This window comes from Dermochelys coriacea, chromosome 1 (genome assembly GCF_009764565.3).
Source record: "Dermochelys coriacea isolate rDerCor1 chromosome 1, rDerCor1.pri.v4, whole genome shotgun sequence".
NCBI lineage: Eukaryota > Metazoa > Chordata > Testudines > Dermochelyidae > Dermochelys > Dermochelys coriacea.
The window spans coordinates 294,832,256-294,852,774 of record NC_050068.2 but is presented as its reverse complement, the minus strand read 5'-3'; the positions used below and the strand labels follow the sequence as shown (position 1 = coordinate 294,852,774).

The following is a 20,519-nucleotide window of genomic DNA, read 5'->3' as shown; positions in this document are numbered from 1 at the left end:
TTCTTATACCACAGTGTGAACCATTGATCATCTTCCAACATCAGAGTACCATTAATGAGAATTCCAAAAAAGGATGGACAGATATATATTCAATACAGTGGAATGAAAATGCTCAGCAGAGACAATATGAGTATCTAATTGTCCCACCTCCACCATCAGCCATATTCAAAGGTATTCATACTTTGGTTAAAATGATTTGGATCATCTTTTAATCTTTATCTCAATACCACAAACATCCTAGTTTAAGAAACTGCATATATAAGCCTTCAAAACAGACAAAGACATAAAAGAAGTAAAGATTTTAAACTTATTTGCAAGACAAATATAACAAGAGCTTGCATTGTTTTAAAATGTATAATAGGTAAATGAAAGCAATCTCAGCCAAATTACAGATTAGAAAAGGAATAATTTTATTTGTGTGATGACCATGGTGACAGTTTAAACTCATCCATGAACAACTGATGGTAAAAGTCCAGAATACAAATGTACTTAGTGGAAATGTAAGTTGTATATATTGGTCTATTTGTATGTCTTATGAATAGCATGAACATACATAGATTATCCTGTAATTACTGTTTACAGAACACTTAGCATTCCTGTGTGAAAGCAACCAAATTATTTGCTGTGTCAAAACATCAAGAATAAAATAAAAACTGTTTGCCCCAGGACTGAAAAGGTAGGTAGCGTGTGAATTTTAATAGATTGTCAGTTATCCTGGGTAAAATATGAACAGGTGCTTTTATGACATCAAAAAAAGCACAGCTTCTGAGAGGATCAGAGCCTAAGAAACTCTGACAGACAATATGTGCATTAATACTATATTTCCTGCAAAAAAAAAAAGATGACTTTTTTTACCTTAATGTGGCTTTTCAAGCTACTTCAACCTATTATTTACAACATATTTTTCCAGTATTTTTGCTCTGCTGCATAGCTTTCTTGTCTGTATAATTAATTTATTTACAATACACCCTTGACAAAAATACCTCATAAGGCACATATTTTTCATAATAACATAAATCTATATTCAAAAGAAACCTTTCCAACTGGCTTTCATGGTGCTGAACAATTTGTAGTGAAGGTATGACTGTAGCAATATGTAGACATAAATCATTTGTAAGTAAATGTTGTGCTTGTGAAAGGCAAAAGTTGACAGGCTTAAAAACTGAACCCTGCATTCTGTTTGGGCCAGTCTCAGCTGTGTCAAATTTACCATCAACGCATCTGTGGAGAAGAAGGGGAAAAGATGTTAGTTCCCTTTCTACTCCTTCAATCCTGGGCAAACCAGGGGCCAAAATGGCCCTGGCATAATTTAAAACAGTCTACAAGGCAATTGCAGAAGGGCCGATGGGAGTGGAAGGTGTATGTGCTTCAGCTCCTGAGAGATTTAGGAAAGGCTCAGAGTTAGAATGAGCAGAAAAACCTACTCCAAGCTACATCATATTTGTTGCTCCCTTGGGGGGCAGTCATGGCTTTGCCACAAGCCTGCAGTAAGGGAAAGCACAATATTGCCGTGCTGCAGAGGCAGCCCAGGAGGACAAGTGTTATTCCTCCCAGTCCTTGCCCTTTTCTAGCCCCTCCTGCCCACGGGCATGATGAGGGTGTAACAACTCTTCAGATGCTTCTTTTCCTACACTGTTAGCAGCAATGTGGCTAGCCAGCACGAAGGGCTCTTTAATCTATTAGACGCAGGCATAATAATATCACATGGCTGGAAGCTGAACCTGGGTAAAGTCAGTGGAGTCATGCCAGCTGAGGATCTGGCCCTATTAATCTATGAATAAAACTTCCAGGTAATGATATTTCTTAGGGTGTGGAACAGATTCCCAAGAGAAGTGGCAGAATGTCCGTCACTTTGTAGATTTAAAGATAGACTACACAAATCATGAGAAAATAGATGATAGGAACAACTGTATAATGACAGAGAGATGGACTGGATGAATCTGTGGATCGTTTCCATCTCTAAATTCTGTGAGGGCGGTTATGTCTATGGATTTTGTAATCCCCTTGAACCAAAATTATTTCATACATGGAGACTGTAAGATAAGAAATATAGAAACTCTAGGGAGATTGCAAATTGAGCAAAATTGCAAATTGAGCTTTCAAATTCAGTGGGCACCAGTTTTGCCTATCATAATTATGTAATGCCTTTGTGGTGTTCTTCATGCTTTGTTCAGAGAATGTTATGGGAATAGCCCATAAATAACCACTCCTGCATCCCATGCAGTCACTTCTTGAGGCTATTTCCCACTGGAGGAAGATAATCCCATTCCAGAAGTGACTTGATGATAATTTGGAGCCCACGTGCCGCAACCTTAACCTAAAGGGATGATGTGTGTGTCTGTGCATGTTTAGGCAATACAGACCAAACCATGCTCATTTCTTCTCTTGAAATCACTGGAAAGACTTCCTTTGACTTCAGTGGGAGTTGGATCAGGACCAGTGGTCCAAACTTATGGCTCTTACTCAGGCAAAGTTCCCATTAAAGTCAATAGATAATTTTGCAGGATTGGGATTAGGTCTTCTGTCCCTGGTCTCTCTACTGAGATTATTAAATGTTTAGTGCTATTATAGTTGTTTAAGTGATACAGACAATTGCTGCCTATGAAGCAGACTGAAATTGCTAAATAGAATCAAAGAGGCTACTGAACAACTGTCAGATGGTAATAATACCTTTCTGTCACTTCCAACCCAGGCCAGAATTTGGACCATATTTCATAAACATTGGGAAAAACAAACCTCAGGGTAAATATAGAAATCAAAATTGGTTTCTTGGTCATTCAAATTTGGAGGAAATTTACATTTTCCAAAGGTGTCTATTTGGTATCTTAATAGTAATAACATCAGAGCTAAAGTATAAGAAACAGAGAAACTAACTGCTAACCGGCTCTTAGGTCTGTGAAGAACAAACCTATTTCATTTACTGTGGTGCTTTTGTGAAATATTCATAATTCATAGAAGGGAAAGCATTTCCCAGAATTGTCACAAAATTCTGTCATCTCCTGCAGTGATGAAAAAGTACGGTATTGAAAATATGATTAGGTGCATTGGAATCTAAGGAAAGCATCAGCGGCCGCTCCAGTTCTCTTCACGCCCGTGCAATGTAGCAGCTAGAGAGAAGGTAAATTCTGACAGCTCATTTCACAGAATTTTTTCCCAAAGCAGGATATATTTTCACTACTAGGGATATCAAATTTTTAACCTTTGCTTCTTTTCTCCCTTTTCCCTTTGATTTAAAAGATTAGAAACACTGTAAAAAATACAATCTTCTCAAATGCCTTGACAAATATATTGGAAAAAAATCACATACAGAAGACTAAAAGCATCCTGCTTAGCACATGAATAGACAATTCACTGAGATGGCGCTTATTTGGAAACCTCTAGCCCCTCACAATTTCATCTCTTTAAGGGAGAGAGGACCTTGTATGTGAAAAATTGCTCTCAGATTAACATCTTTTCTTATTTTTTTATTATTGTTATTACCAAAATTGCATTAATATATACTGTTCTAATAGTCTAGCCATGAAATTCCTTATATTATTTAAACACAGCTGGTGACAACTGTCTGCCCCCAAACCAGAATACTGCTGAATAAATAAAACTTTCTGATTATGCCTGTTAATTTCAATGTTAGTTGGACATTTTTGAGAGACACAAGATAATGAAGTTTCATAATATAACTGTACATGGGTGATTCATATCATTTTGCTTTGGCAATGACACAGAAGGAATCCTTTTAAATGAGATAACAGCACAACATTCAGGATTCATTTAGCACTTGATTTCTAAGACCCAACAGATACTGTAAGACTGATCGATAATAAAGTCAAGTGACACTAAAATAAAATGACTAACTTAATTTCCCTTTGTTTTTGTTGCTGGTAGGGATAGGTAAGTTTTAGGGAGCTTGAGATTTTGGTACCTTCTCAAACTGGTTTGAAGGGCTTGCAAATGTAATTAACACATTCAAAACTTTTTATATTTTGGGAAGTCTATGGCCTGTGTTATACAGAATAAAAGATCACAGTGGACCCTTCGGCCTTAGAATCTATATTATTACACATTTTCCTCCATGTTTTACATTTGTGATTCAATTAAAAAATATTCCATTCAAAAAATGCCGTCTCTTAAGGCTAGAAGAATGTCCCACTAATGTCCACTTGCTTACACTCTCAGAGAAAGGCTGGCATTAACGATCACACTTGTAGATTCGTCTGTTAAACCCATCTTTTTTCTCTCTTTTGTTGGTCATTGTATTAAATGCGTGTCAAATATATTTGCATGCAGTGGTTAAAGGAAGCCAAGGAAGAGGAGGAGTTGTGCTTCCCCAAACCAGGCAGAGGATGGGGAGCTGTGCTGCCCCCGGCTTCCCTCTCTGTTTGTATGTATATTGTATTTCATTTTGTTAGAATTTTTCTCTCTCTTCTTTTCATTTTTTTTCTCTCTCTCTATTTGGTTTCTCCCTCTCGTGTCCCCCCTTTGCCATCTATCATCATATTTTCACTGGACTTCTTTTTCTCTCTTCTCCTCTCTTTGTTTTCTTGACAGTCTCTCTTATGTTGAATGTGAACCCAACAGCATTTGAATCTCATTCAGGCTTTTCAATCTGCAATATTTGAGGGAGCTCAGACCAAGCTAAATGGATGATCCAGGTACTAGGGGCCTCATTCTGCAAGTCCTTTGCAGGCTGGATCCTCTGGAAGGGTGAGCATTGTCAGTGAAATCAGTGAAAGTTGTGGATGCTGAGCCTCTTATATGGTCAGACCATGGATACCCCCTCCATCCCATAGCATTTTAAAGGTCATGCAAAATCCTTATACTACCTTAATATTCACTGTACTATAGCTGAATCCCCATTTTGGTAGCAGCTGAGTGATACAGGAAAGAAAGCCTTGTCTTTGTTTAGATGCTACTGTGGCCTCCACTGCCACAAAAGTCCCCCTTGAAGTAAATCAGTCAAATTCTGCTCTGAAAGGGTTGGCTGGATTTGGTGGTGCCTGCCCTGCACATTCAGCCTGTCCTAATTGTGCAGCAGTGCATGAGGCATGTGAGAATGGAGCGGGTCTGAGCAAATGATGGGAAGAACTAGAGGATTCACCATTGCATGGCTTATCCAGTCTTTCCTCTGCAGCGGGAACACAATGGAGCTAGAGAAAGTTCCTCAGCATTGGTCTGAAGAAACTCCCACTAAACAGATTCTTAGCCACTCCAAAGCTTGCGGAGAAGAATTCCTTCCTTTCCCCTGATAGAAATACCTATTGCACAGCTCATTACTCAAGTGGGGTCCTTGCATTTAGACCTTCAAGAGAAAAATCGCTATGTGCCTTTTATAGGATCTAATGAATTCATGGACAGAATTCAGTGCTATCCACCTCCCACTGTCTATAGATTAAAATAACTGCCAAACCTAGACAAAAAGAATGAAAAGTCAGTGTATAAAAATGAGTTTTTGAAACAACTTTCACATCAAAACCAAATGCTTGTACCCTCCAGCAAGCATGTGGGAAGTGCTCCTGTGCTCTGCCTTGCACTCAAATTTTTAGCAGTTTCTTCTTGTCATCTGCAAGGTGCTTCTGTAAATTTTATCTCTGTAGTGTCTCAGTGAACTCTTATTTATTAAAAAATGTATTTTTTGAAGTTTCAAAAGACTTTGCATTTGTAGATGTTTGATTCAAAATGGTTATTCGCTCATTTCCAAAAGAGACATTCTCTACTGATAGAAAATGAACAGCCAGCAGCAGGACTGGAGAAAAAGGAGGAAATACTTTCTTCTTTCACCAGTAAGGAGAGCCTTTAAAAATGTTTTCTTTCACTAAACACATGGACAAAAATCTGCATAGCAAGAGCCTAGAAAATGTGACAGGGAAAACCATCAGCAGTGATTCTGCCCCGTAACTAAAGTCGACGTCAAAATTCAGGACATTCTGCTGAGATATCTGTTGACTTTGAAAAGAAACCTGGACTCAAGAAAAGACAATCAGGAAAAAATTAAATAAAACTGAGCAGGTTTTACCCCTATTGAAGAAAAATCGATAGGTGGGAAAAAATGCTGGAAACTCCTCAAGGTTCACCTCATGAAGTCTCCTTCACATTTTCCCCTCCAGTAGTGATTCCTTATTTCACTCAGGGAGGATGTGACAGCGTCCAGAAATCCAAACTGAGGGCTGGGTTTATCAAGGAAATTAGGCAGTGGGTTCAGTGGAAAGGATACTAAACGGATGGGCAGGTTCAGCCATTTGTGACTCTGGGCAAGTCACTTCACCTTACTGTGCCTCTGTATTCCCGTTGTTAGCACTTCAGGACAGGGCCTATCTCTTACTACGTGTTTTTACAGTGCCTAGTACAGTGAGGCCTCAATTTTGGCTGGGCCTAGACGCACTCTCTCTACACAAATAATAACAACAGCAAGCTTCATCCCCAAGGCTCCCCCATTAGTCAAACAGGTACCTAGGTCATCCACACAGCTCACTGGGCCACCTTCCAAAGAGAAGCAAGACTCCTGAGAGATATGTGTACCTATAGACTCTTCAAATGAGCCAAGGAAGTTGCCAAGGGCAGCTAATTCCTGTATATTTCTGTAGTACTGAGTGTAAAGTAGCTGTTCTGCTGCCACCTCCTCAGACCCCTCAATCCTGTTTGACCCTTTGATTCCCAACTATGATGTATGCCTGGGAAGGAACAGCTGCAATGTTGGGTGGGGAGCACATGCCACAGAACTGCTACTTTTCCCTTCCATACCCCCTGCTCCACCTTCACCTGCTATGCTCCTTTTTGCCAACATAAATGGAATATTGTGCCTACTAACAATAAGAAAAATGATGATGATGAACTGAATGCATAAAAAATTCTTGCCCCAATCTTAGATATTACATTACAAAAAATAAAATGTCCATAGTTAACAGTATAATATAGTAAAAATTTTGAACTAACATAAATTTACTAAACTTTGGCTTAAAAAGCCAAAATGTAGTCAAGTATCATTGTCCTATTTATTTTAGAGAATTTCCTGCCACCCAGAGATGCAATTATCATGGCTGAGAACATGAATTTTCTCTGAAATCTCCTGTCTTCATAAATTCAAAAGCACTGGCTGCAGCAACTCAGAGCACACCAGCTTTAATGAGCTAGCATGCCAGCAGTTCTGAAAGAGACCTATTACTCGGAGAAAGAGACACCTAACTAACATACTGTTTGTGGTTTGCAAAACTCCAAAGAGAGTTGCTATTATAAGGGCACAGACAATTACATAAAATACAGCATGTGAGTTACAGTTTCACTTGTTACCCAGCTTTTTCTGCCCATTATTAGTCATCATATTGGCTGCGTGTTAAATATTGCTACCCTTCAGTCTCAAGCAGTAACATAACATTAAATAAATACTGGAAAGATCCACATGGCACAGCCATTTCCCACCATGTTTTTGTGCTGCTCAGCAAGTAATTTCACCTGCTGAGGGAACTCAAGACAGCAACTATGCAATCTCATCTGGTTACTAAATCAGTGTAAACAAAGTGGTATTTAGACTGGACCAGGGGATGGTTTCATGTTAAAAAAAACAGGAATTTGCAGCTTATGGTCTTTAATAAGAATGTAATACTAAGACTAACAGACTGGCACAAATCACAGAATTCTTGTCCACTGGTTCTGCATTTTCCTGGTTTTAGATGAGATAGTACTAAAGAGGGAGTGAAAACATTCGTTTCCTGACAAATGCTGTAGACAGATATAAAAGATTGTCTTTTTATATGGAAATTTTACAGATGCCAATACTATATATTGTTAGCTGATCTTTACATACATATCACTGAAATGAATAACCCCCATTTTGATTTCAAATTGTTCTGTCCAAAATGTAAAGACTTAAAGATGCTGTAGTCTTGTTATTCCCAGTATGGGTCCGACAGTCATTTTGGATTTCTGTTCTGTTTTTTAATTATTTCTCTACACTCATACACAGAATCACACAAAGCAAGAGAACAGCAACCCTGCTGCAGTAGCATCCACACCCTCCTCTAAAACATGCAGTAGGTGGCACTGTAGCACTTCCACACTATATATACAGTGTGTGTGTGTGTGTGTGTGTGTGCGTGCTCTACCGGGCTTTGGTTGATGAAGGCAGAGAATAAAAGCAACAGCCACCATGTAGGCTTGCCCTCCAGCCACCAATTTAACTAAGTTGGTAGCTTACTACTTTATTTCATAGATGTGCTCCAAATGGATCTTTCTTGGACCTAGCAAAAGCACAATCTGTTTCAAAAAATGAGATTTTATTCACTGTGTGTGTTATTTCTCAGCACAGTTATGATTTTGGCTTTACACGTTCCACAGTATAAACACTGAGCTAAGTGGAAAGAACTTCAAAGGGCAATCCACTCTGTAAAAGCAACTGGGTCCTTATGACCCAGTTGCAACACAATCATTGTCTGGCACAATTAAAACACAGTTCCAAATCAAGGCATATGCAGGACCTGATTATGTTTTAACTATATCCTGGAACTTCACCAAAGTCTTGGATAGACAAAGATGTTAGTACAGTTCAGGAATATGGTTAAAACATGGCTAAGGTGCTCTCTATACTCCACACACCTCAGAACTCACGTAGGAGACATCGGATCCCTCTGATATCCTCCATGTCAAGGCTCTAGCCGAGCATCTGGAAGGTAATACAGTCCCTGTGGTGTTGTGCAGTTGTTAAGCAGTTTCCAGTGTAAAGCTCTGTTTCAAACAGAATACCAAGGCCACTGACACAATAATTTCAGCATGTGTGTATGTGCACTCTCCCAGATGAAGGAATGTGGTAGGCTTCCCTAATGCATTCTGGGTCAGATCCTCAGCTGATGTGAATTCTCATTGCTCTGTTGAGCTGAAATGAACATCAAAATCAAGGGACCTATGGCAATTTACATCACGTGAGGGTCTGGCCTTCTCAATCCAGGCTCTGGCCAGCGGTCAAGGAAATATTTTAACAAGTCTGTCCCTCTGTCATGTTAGTTAAGCAATGTTCTATTGTAATACACTGGGACTTCAGCTAGTTGCAGACAAAAATGATCAGTTGCAAAGAAAAAGCAGATTTATTTTTAAAAAATAATTGGGCTCAATGATCTCCATTAAGGTAGTAGGGAAGAATAATTTCCTCCACTGCCAGAATTACAGGGTGAAATTCTATGGCCTCTGTTATGCAAGAGATCAGACAAGTTATCATAGTGTTCCCCTTTGAACTAAATATCTATAAATCTGATAAAATTCTAGATCTGTAAATAGAATTTGCCTTTTACATGCACTAAAATGGTATTTGAAAACTTGGTTGAGCAAAGCAAAATGTCTACTCCTAATGCTTCTACCAAATAATGTCGGTTTTGTCACAAAATGAAAGTCAGGCTCCAAATAAGCGTTCCATAAACATACATCTGAGTGATGTTTTTCTTGTGCAAATGTTTAGAAAAAGAATGCATAAGGTTACAAAAATGGCTAATCAGTATTTTTTTTCTAATTTACATAGGGTTTGTGAGTAGTTCACAATTCAACACTTGGGTTGAATAGTTATTTTTCCCTCAGCTTACTTCCTCATTCATTCAGCTTTATACAGAAGCAATAAAAAACTACAAAACAATCAATATAAACTACCTTTGCAAGTCAATATAAACTACCTTTGTAAGCCTAAATCTAAGCAAGAAATGGCAAAAACTTCAAAAAAATAAATCGGTCCAAAACAGACAGGGGGAAGAAGGGAAACAACTAAATGAAAGATACCATACTTCAGATACGAAAGCCCTCGAACAGAATAAGCTGAAGGAAATGTTCTTTGCATGCAGAATCTATAGATGAGCATTTGCAAGTCCAGTGGAACTCTCCTGTCTGAAGCACTGTCTCTTCTATAAGGGACCTGCAAAGCATAACAGGAGCCACAAGTTACAGTCAATTTTAATCCCCTTCCATACTGTGTGCAGTACACTAAACCCTGTTTGACATAGCACAGCAAGGAGATCTATAACAGAATGGCTTGCCCATGGGCTGGAGAACCTAGGGCTAAGTCAGCCCTGATTATGGGATGAGCCTTGAATCAGGTGAGCCCAACATAAAAAGAGCAGGAAGCCCAGGAAACTGCACCTATCTATTCACAGATAACTGTTCTTTGTGGGTTAGGAGTGGGACTATTGAGGTGGCAGAAAAAAAGAATCAATAAAGCATTATGAGAGACCTCTTATTGGGGAAATGCATGGGGTTTCAAAGTCTACATTGCCAAAACCAAAGGACTGATCTTTACAAAAAAGGAAAGTTACAAAGGAATGTAAACTGTATCTATATGGAGAATAAACAGGTACAGTTAAAATGTTTAAATTCCTAGGAGTAATATTTGATCCTAAATTACTTTAGAAAGATCATATAGACAATGTTAAAGATAAATGTACAGGAAGGATTAATCAGCCTAAAAGTCTTGCTGAGACCAATTGGGGGAGGGATAAGAAAATATTGCTGATGGTCTACAGAGCCTTAATCAGACCAGATATTGACTACAGCATCAAAATCAGAACTTAACCAAAAAAAATAGATTGGATACAAGCTCAGGCACTATGAATTGTGTGTGGTGCATTTATTACAACACCTATATATATTCTACAGATAGACCCAGTAGTTTCTTTCACTAAAAGCTAACTTTCTGGGCCAAATGATGAAATCACCAAACAAATATATGAGGATGGTTGGGAATTTAACACATGATATTAAAACTACACATGCTATTCAAAGTTAAGCTGTGAATGAAGCAGTTGCAAGACAAGGGCCAAACTGGAGCTAGAACATACATGCACCTGGGGGAGGGGGCAGAACTGGATGGGAAGAGGCGGGTGGGGGGTGAAGTGAAGGTGGGAAGAGGTGTGTCAGGGGTGTGGCCTTGGGGGAATGGGTGGAGTGGTGGCAGGGCTTGGGGCACAGCACGGGCAGGAAGAGGCAGGGCAGGGGTGGGGGGTTGGGGAAAGGGGTGGAGTGGGGTGGGGCTTGAAGCTGGCATCTGTGATATTATTTAGTAAAAAATATTGGCAAAATGAGCTAGTATTACAAAATCCTATTACATTACCCGAAGGACACGGGGCAGAGTGAGAGAATATAAACCAATAAGCATTTAAGAATTATAGACTATTCAATTAAGCCTGCTTTGTCATTAAAGAATTGGGAAAAAGAAACTGCAGTTATGTCTAGAAACACTACAGTAAGGTGGTGAAAGAAGGAAAGCAATAAAGAGTGGGAGAAAGCTCTCCAGGCTGGGAGACCAGGGAGAGACTGTAAAGGCTAGCTGGGATATAGAATGTGTGTGTTTTGGATTAATTGAGAGAGAGACATTGAATTGGGTTTAGGCCCTAGAGGGCTGTATGCACTGGAGGATTCAATAAATTGAACACCCACAGGGGACTGTTTGAACTATCATTGAATTGAACGAGTCTTGAAATGGGCCCGGAAGAGAGAAAAAGCAGAGAAGGGTAGTGCTAAGGCACCCCTGGTCATGAGGCAGTGTTTCGGAGGCAGCTACCCCATTACAGGGCCATTCCCCAAAAGAAGAACACCTCCATGTTATCCCATTTCTTTCCTCCTGGCTCCATCATATTATTATTTTACAGGGCTAACAAATTGCTAGGGACCTTACTGTATAAATCAACAGACATCATCCCGCCCCAAAGAGTATGAATTTAATTGTAATTTGAGGCAATCTAAATGATGTACAAGGCCATTTTCTGCTTCCTCACCCTAACAGACTGGGCATATTTCATTAGATACAATCATATTCCCTTGAAATTCACCTGTCCCTGCAATGGATTTCCTGAACAGCTGGCTGAATAATCCCATCAAATAACAGTGAGTTCCTGCATTGAAGACTCTCTTTTGCTTCAAAAGTGCAGGAATTCTGTAAGGGGACAGGAGTGCATACAGACAGAAAGCACTCTTGTCTCTTTAACACTCAGATCTCCTCTCGCAAGCTGTTCAGAGCAGAGAGTGCATCTTTCTAAATTTTTACGTATATACACATCACACACATATTTATAGAGAATGCATTATGGTGTTGTATCAAAGTTTTACGAGCATGAATTTGGGATAGTTGCAAAGCCATGAGAGTATGCAGATCATCTTAACTGGCAGTAAAATATGCCTTGCAGTCCACACCAATGTACATTCCATATACACCATTTGGGTTGGGGGGGGGGGAAAGCATTTGACAAATGTTTGAGAAAGTTTTAAAAATTTATTGAGATCTTTTTGTCTATTTGGGATCTTCACAGGCGAAGCCAGATGTTTTAATTGCCATGAGTCCAAATATAAAGAATGCTATAAACTCTTTAAAATTATCTAAAATAGTTTTCTATCCATAAAGATGCCATGGACTTTTAACATTAAATATCTGGGGACATTTCACAGTTAGAAGCATGTGCTGTATTTCCTGTTAGGACTATGCACACTCCCTTCTCCAGTGGAATAAAGCTTCTATCTTTATTTACGCATGCAGGCCACGGTAATTTGGGGAATGGAAATTTCACAGAGTGAAAAAGGGAAATATCATCTGCCAAATTGCTTGGTTTTGCTTTGCTTTGTTTTGTTTTAACCATCTGAAGTTGCTGAAAGGCCTGGAATGCTCTAAATCCTGTTGGAGCTAGATTAATGACAAGAGTGCAGGTGAGGTAGTCAGAGGGGCATGATAAAATGAACATATCCTAATAATACTTAGCACTTTCACTAATCCATAATGTGTTTAGTCTGTTTATCTCAAAGAACTTCAAAAAGAAAGGTAATTATTCCTAATTATTAGATGGGGAAACTGTGGGACAGAGGTGAAATAACTTGCTCGAGATCTCATAGCATGTTAGTGGCAGAAAAAAAGAAATAGAAACCCAATTTTCTGACTCCCAATTGAATGCCTTATCCATGTGTAAGCAGCGGAATAGTCCCACTATTGTGGGGAACTTTCCTGGCTTCTGCACTACCCCGGTGAAGTGGGCTAGCGAAAGGATCTGAGTCCTCGCTCCCACTTCCTTTACCCAGTGGCCTCCCTGCCCTTGAGGGCTCCCCTTCCACCCTCCTGTCTGGCAGAGTCCTCATAACCCCAACAAGACTGGGCCCAGGATTCCTGGGGGGCTCGACCCCCAACCCTGCTGTGGTCACCTAGGACAGGGGCTAGGGTGTCCCCACTCTGGGGTACTCTCTCTGCACTGGGCACTTCTGACCCACTGACCATTAAATACAAGTTAAAGCAAATGCAAGTTATTTAATCAACAATTAATTTTAAAAAGAATAAGGAAAAATGGGAAAGGTTAAAGAAAACACATCAACCCGCTCTGCGGCAGGGAACATCACAAACAGTGTCTCTGGAATGTCAGGGCAATTCACAGTCTGTTCCTTGTAAGTCCCAGGCCTTCTTCTCAGGCCCTGGCTGTGCTGCAGGGATGCTGCAGGTTGGACACTTGCTCTGGTGCTGGCCACACGCTCTCAGGCTCTAAGTGGTAGGACCCTTCTTCCCAGTGTCGCCCCCGCCCTGTTGCGGTTATGATCCAAGCCTAACCTGCAGAGCCCCTTGGCTGAGGCGTCTCCCTTTGCTGGGCCCACTGCCCAGGGTCCCCGTCGCTCTCCCCAGCTGCTCACCGCACCCAGCTCCGGACTGCTCCAGCCCCAGCTCCATCACTCTCTCTGCACTGCTGCTGCGGCTGCTCTGCCTCCAGCTCCCTGGGCTGCTTCTTTGGCCCCTCTGGCTCTGGTTGCTGCAGCTCTGCTCCCAGGACAGGTCTGCTCTGCAGGCTGCTTCTGTGACTCTGCTCCCAGCACTGACCTGCTTCGTGGGCTGTTTTTCTGGCCCCTCTGGCTCTGGTTGCTGCAGCTCTGCTCCCAGGGCAAGTCTGCTCTCTCTGGGCTGTGCCTCTGGCTTTGGGGTTGCAGCTCTGCTCCCAGGACAGGGTCTGCTCTCTGGGCTGCTTTTCTGGTCCCGCTGGATCTGGCACAGCTCTGCTCCCCAGCTTAGCTTGGGCCCCTGCTTTCTCCTAAACTCAGCCCCACTCTGTCTGACCCAGGCAAATCCAGCTCACTCAGAAGACGGGACCTCCCAGGCCTCCTGACTCTCTGATTAGCCTGCCCGCCCTGTCATTCAGGCTGACCTGAAGCATTGGCCTCTCCCCATTTGTCCTGGGGGTTGTCAGTCTCAGGGTCCTGATTTCCCATCGACCCTTCCCCTTTTAGTACTGGGAGCTAGCCAACCAAAACCCCCCCACTGAATGTTAGTAAGGGGGCAACAGTCCCCTTACACATAGCACCACATTGCCATTTAGGATGTAATCTCTACCAGTACACACACTATATATAATATTACATAAAAAACAACATACAAGACATTATTAAGATAGCAAAATCAAGCACCCATAAATTAGGAAGTGCCAGAATTAAGGTTACCTGCACAAGTTTAATTCAGCCCCCTTGTGCATGTGTATTATGAGACAGGGTTTCAGCACATGACCGCATGCCTTATTTAGTGCACTGTAGGAAAAGTGCTCATTTAATGTGTGGCCCCATGCTCTATTTACTGTACATTACTCACAACCTGTTCTGAACAGAGAACACTCCAGTGAGATGCGGGATACTATTCTTCCCATTTTACAAATGGAGAACTGAGGCATAAAGAGATTAAGATAAAATGTAGCCATTAATTTTGGGTGCTCAATCTGAAACACCAAGAACTTTATTTTTCAGCATACGTAGCATTATATGGCACTTTATATGGTCAAAGCACAGATCCCATAAACTTTAGTTGCAGAGGTGAGGGCTCAGCACTCCTTCAGATCAAATCCTAGCATCTCAAGTCAGGCACTCAGAAAATGAGGAACACACAATAAGGGACAACCATGAAGAATTTGGTTTAAATACCTTGTCTAGTATCACACAGGAACTCAGTAACAGATGCAGGGATAGCATGCAGTTTTATATGGCAGCATTCAACTACCTTGTCAAGGTTCCCTCCCCACTCTGAACTCTGGGGTACCGATGTGGGGACCTACATGAAAGACCCCCTAAGCTTATTTCTACCAGCTTAGGTTAAAACTTCCACAAGGCACAAATCTCTATTTGTCCTTGGACGGACAGTATGCTGCCACCACCAAGTAATTTAGACAAAGGTTCAGGGAAAACACCACTTGGAGTTCCTATTCCCCCAAAATATCCCCCCAAGCCCTTACACCCCCTTTCCTGGGGAGGCTTGAGAATAATATCCTAACCAATTGGTTACAAAGTGAGCAAAGATGCAAACCCCTGGGTCTTTAGGACACTGGAAATCAATCAGGTTCTTAAAAGACAGGTTTCAGAGTAGCAGCCGTGTTAGTCTGTATCCGCAAAAAGAAAAGGAGTACTTGTGGCACCTTAGAGACTAACAAATTTATTTGAGCATAAGCTTTTGTGAGCTACAGATGCATCCGATGAAGTGAGCTGTAGCTCACGAAAGCTTTTGTTCTTAAAAGAAGAATTTTATTTAAAGAAAAGGTAAAAGAATCATCTCTGTAAAATCAGGATGGAAGATAACTTTACAGGGTAACAAAAGATTCAAAAACACAGAGGAACTCCCTCTAGGCTTAGTTTCAAAGTTACAAAAAACAGGAATAAACCTCCCTATAGCAAAGGGAAAATTCACAAGCTAAAACAAAAGATAACCCAACATGCATTGCCTGGCTTTACTTACTATTTTTGTAATATTAGGGACTCACTCAGGACTGTTTGGAGGAGATGGATTTCTGCCTGGCCCTCTCAGTCCCGAGAGAAAACCCCCACACAAAGAGCACAAACAAAGCCTCCCCCTTCCCCACCAGATTTGAAAGTATCTTCTTTCCCCATTGGTCCTTTTGGTCAGGTACCAACCAGGTTATTTGAGCTTCTTACAGGGAAGGAGGAATTCTAGGCTACCCTTAGCTGTATGGTTCTGACATGCCTTAACCATGAACTATCCTTTCTCTTTCTGCAGTCCGCTGCCTCCTACTCTCACACCTTCCAACTTCTGCAACAAATGAAGCATGAGTCCTTCAGACAACAGTCGCCTTGACAACACAGCCCTGCATGCTCTCCAGAGCAGCTCCATCCTGGGCACTGAATGAGGAGGGGTCCATTCCAGAACTATGAAGGAATGTATTTTTGTAGGCACAGATTCTTCTGCCTGTTTCCCCCGAAGTTTGACCCCTTCAGTACCACCCTCTCCAACCTGTCTCTGGCAGAATCCTGTCTCTTCTCCACTCCTGGCTCCGGGTCCCAGTTCCATTCTCCTCATCTGGTGCAAATCTCTACTCCTCAGGTTTCTTATCCCAGTCCCAGTCTCCTGGACCAGCCAGTCCCAGTTCCTCCTCCCCCACCAGCTCTTCATCTGATCTGTCTCTCTCCTTCCCTCTGGCTTCCAGTTGCCCAGCTCCCACCTACTCCCAGTCCCAGTCTCCCTCCCTGGGCTTCTCATCCAGTCTCAGTCCCAGTTTTCTATCTGTACCCAGCTCCTTATCAGATGTGTCAGCTGTTCCCTCCCACCCACCTTCATTCCTCCCAAACTGTGAGTTCTGAGTAACAATTACTCCTTCCCCCTTGCCCCACCCACAGCTCCTCTTCTGAGCTCAGTTCCTTCCCCCCTCCCCACAAGCTCCCAGTCACCCCCAAATTCCCAGTCACAGTTTACCTCCCTGCCAGCCTCCAGTACTAGTCACCCCCTGCCCCTGGATCCTTTTTCAAATCTATTCTCTCTGCTCCTGCAGGTTCATTTATTGTCTCCTCTGCATTTGAATCAGATAGCTTCCTCTCCTGCTGGCTGGCCCCAGCATGAGGGTCATTGAGAGCACAGGAAACACAGCTTCCCTGCTTTCTGTTCTAGTGCCTGGACCTGGTCCATAGCAGCCCAGAGCAGCAATTGCAGTGAAAATTTCACACGCACAATTTCAACTCTCTGCCCCAGAGTTTGAGGGCATTAGAGATTTTCAAAGAAAAGGTAGCCAGAATTTTTTAATGTGGTCAAAAGAATATATGTTGTCCTACCCTCATTCTTGGAAAAGGAGGCCTGTGGCAAACATCCAGCATGGAAAATTTCAGTCTGAATGGTTAAATCTGGCAAACCTTAATAATAAGTAACCTTAATAATAAGTGGTACTACCAGCCCTGCCTATAATAGCTGTTTTACAGCTTTTCTGCTACTGTGAAGTCCATTTCCTCAGTAATATCCAAGTTTAGAAGGAAACTTTCCTGTGGTATAAAGCTCCCATTTCTATCTCCAAAATATTGTGAGACATCAGACCTTTAATGTTTCACTGCTCATTGAATAGTATTCAAGGACTGAAAATTGCCCGTCATGTGTCTCACAAATGTGTAATTTTTTTGGTGAAATTCCACATTTCAGGGAGAAAAGGGAAACACTTCTCCAACAAATTATTTTATTTTTAAAGTGAAGTAGGTGAAATGATCAACGGTGCACAAGGAAGACCGTTTATCAAAATAGCTCTGTAATTTACCATATAAAAATGCCTGCCATATTTGGGTGTGCATCTATGTATATTTTATATACATTATCGCCCCTATTCTGCACTATGTCTGAGCTGTATTCTTATGTAGTGTCTGTAGGGAGCCTGCTGCAGATCCCTGCCCAATCCAAGCAGGAGTTAAAGCAGGGTGGGTCCTACTCTAACTTACGCTATTGCAAAAGGTTCTGTTTGCCAGTGAAGGATTAGGCCCAGTGGAGCTCAACTCTGCTACACCCTTCTTCCACTGCTAATGCATACTTCTGCCCACCCATCATGCTCCTACTTACCATTTATGCTGGGGTTGGTGAGAATGACTAACATAATATACATCTAGGGTGTCTCTACTAAAGTAAAGATCCCCTTCTACACAGGAGAAATCCACCACGGAGAACCTTTGAATGATTTAAGGCCAATCTGTACAATGCAAAGTGGCCTTAGCAGAATGGAGAATCTGTCTGTCTGTCTGTGTCTGTCTGTCTACAAGCCCAAAATAAAGCTGAAACGTTTACCTTTATGTTCAGGCACAAGTAAAACAACATAAACCAGAAATAAATAAGCTCCTTACCAATGTCCTTTGGCTTGTGCTATATTTGTGTGTGCTAAATCATCAGAGGAGCACAGCATTACATTGATGATATACTGCTACAGAAAAAAACTATGTCAATATGAATCTACACCAGCAAAGCAATATTTTTCAATCTTCTTAATGTAGGGCTGTGAGTCAAAGTGACAATTGACAAACATTCCATAAGAGGTCAAAAAACAACCATGCAGCCAGATTTGTTTAGGGCTTATGTTATCTATTTTTGATAAGTGAAACAATTGGCCTAAGTCATGTCACCTGAGGCTCTTCACGTCTGAGTGAAGAGCTGTCATAGAATTAAATAAGATTATAATGATTTTTTTTCTTTGTGCCCTTCCAGAAGAACTTGCTGCATAGTTTCAAAGACAAAACACCAAAAGAAGACGGTTTGCCTGAAATAAAGGTTAACACTTTCTTCAGTTTACTTTTATCTGAGCATATTAGCCTTTGTGTGATCCTGATTGTATGTTGGCATTTTCACTTAGTCCATTGTGTATAATAGTATATATTATCTAGGTGACTAGAACACAGCTTCTTAAATACAATCGAGAATTACATGGTAAATATTAAATGATAGTTACTAGATTGAAACTCAGAGCTGTTCAATACTTACATCAAACAAGTTGCGTGTGCATGTAGACTAACTGCTTTAAGGAACATTTTTTCACTAAGGAATGATTTAAAATATGACGTATGGATAGGGCTTTGCCTAATTTTTCAACCCACTTGAATGTTAAGAACAGGCCTTCAGCTTCTGAGGTTCGCATTCAGCTTGGGTCTATTGGCAAAACATCAGTTCCTCTCTGCTGCCTCACAAATGTTTCATGTATAAAGAATAAAGCTGAATGCAAAAAAGAGGGAGAATCCTCTTTGCATTAGCAATAGACCGGGTGATGAAGCAAGCAACAAAAGGCATTGTGGAATGCATAAAATGAGTTGGCACAGATGAGTTACACAACTTTGACTTTGCCAATGACATTGCTTAATTGGGTATGACAGGGAACAAATGATTGCCCTTACATCAGAGGTAAAACAAGAAGCAGCAAAAATTGGATTGAAAGTAAATGCAGAGAAAACCAAGATTGTGAAGATAGGCAACTAGACAACAGATGCAAAGACATACATGGATGGAAAAGAAATCAAACAGAGTTCTGCTGTCTCGGGAGTGTGAAAACATTTGAACGTGGCTGCAATAAAGATATTCATACACAATTAGGCAAAGCAAACACCACTTTTGGAAGAATGAGCAACATCTGATCAGACAGGTCTCCACACCAAACTAATGGTCAGATTATACATGTGAGTGTACTAAGCACACTGCTGCTATACAAAGAAGAGACTTGGCCAATGACAGTGGCTACCAAAAAGAGATTGGAGGCTGGCCATCACAGATGGCTGAGGAAGATACTACACATTTCATGGAAAGACCAAAAAAAGTGAGAATAAAGGAGCTGACAGAGGTTAGAAAATATCATCAAAGGAAGAAGGTTTAGATTGATGGGACATGTACACAGTATGGAAGATGGGAGGCATGCTAAGCAAGCATTGAATTGGCTATCTGAGGGAGGAAAGAGAAAACCAAGGCCAAGGAAGAACAGGCAGAAGACACTGACAGAGGAAACTGAATGCACTGGCATCACCTGGGAAGAAATACTACAACTAACAAGCAATCATAATCAATAGAGGAACTGGTCTGCTCCATGTGTCAGCAGCACAGAAGGAACTAAAATAAGGATGCTGAACGCAGGTTGAGTTGAACAATTGGACTGTGCACTGTTCTGTCCATGTGGCTGTATTGCTTCCACACTAATTCCCCACATTCCCTGATGTCCTGTCGATAACAGTCCCTCCAGGAAACATTGGTTCTCTGACTCCAGTTCCACCAATCATAATACATCTTCCTCATTTTGCAAACATTTAAATATAAACATTAAAAACAAATGATTGGTGCCCTGGTCCCCACCATATATCCCTTCAACCAGAGGCTACTTAGCACGTAATCTAGTTGGAATTTTGTCTTCACCACAGACTCACCTGGTTACATTTGTCTTTGAGGATAGTTTGGGCACTTGAACAGGTGTGACCTATCTCTGCTTCTCTATCTCCAAGTCTAGCAAACTGTCTCCTTGTGGAATCTCCTACCTTCCTGTGGTCTTGGTCTCAGTTCTGTGATGATCTCTGTATCTCTATAGCAGAGGTGGGCAAACTTTTTGGCCTGAGGACCACATCGGGATTCCAAAACTGTATTGAGGGCTGGGTAGAGAAGGCTGTGCCTCCTCAAACAGCCTGGCCCCTGCCCCCTATACACCCCCTCCCACTTCCCGCCCCCTGACTGCCCCCCTCAGAACCCCTGACCCATCCAACTCCCCATGCTCCTTGTCCTTTGATCGCTCCCCTGGGATCCCACTCCCGATCCAACTGTCCCCTGCTCCCTGTCC

At 41.5% G+C, this 20,519-nt stretch overlaps 1 long non-coding RNA gene across 3 annotated transcripts; it reads right to left on the bottom strand.

Moving 5' to 3' along the window:
* Positions 1-2,817: 2,817 nt before the first annotated feature.
* On the bottom strand, positions 2,818-20,200 carry LOC122457821. 3 transcript variants are annotated; one of them, XR_006277495.1, is made up of 3 exons: positions 20,116-20,200; positions 9,753-9,880; positions 2,818-5,404 (listed from the first exon to the last, which is right to left on the bottom strand). It is a non-coding gene; the product is annotated as an uncharacterized LOC122457821 (long non-coding RNA). The 3 variants fall into 3 exon arrangements; XR_006277494.1 differs by lacking the exon at positions 20,116-20,200 and adding an exon at positions 15,695-15,884; XR_006277496.1 differs by lacking the exon at positions 20,116-20,200 and adding an exon at positions 15,720-15,884.
* Between the last annotated feature and the right edge of the window lie 319 nt (positions 20,201-20,519).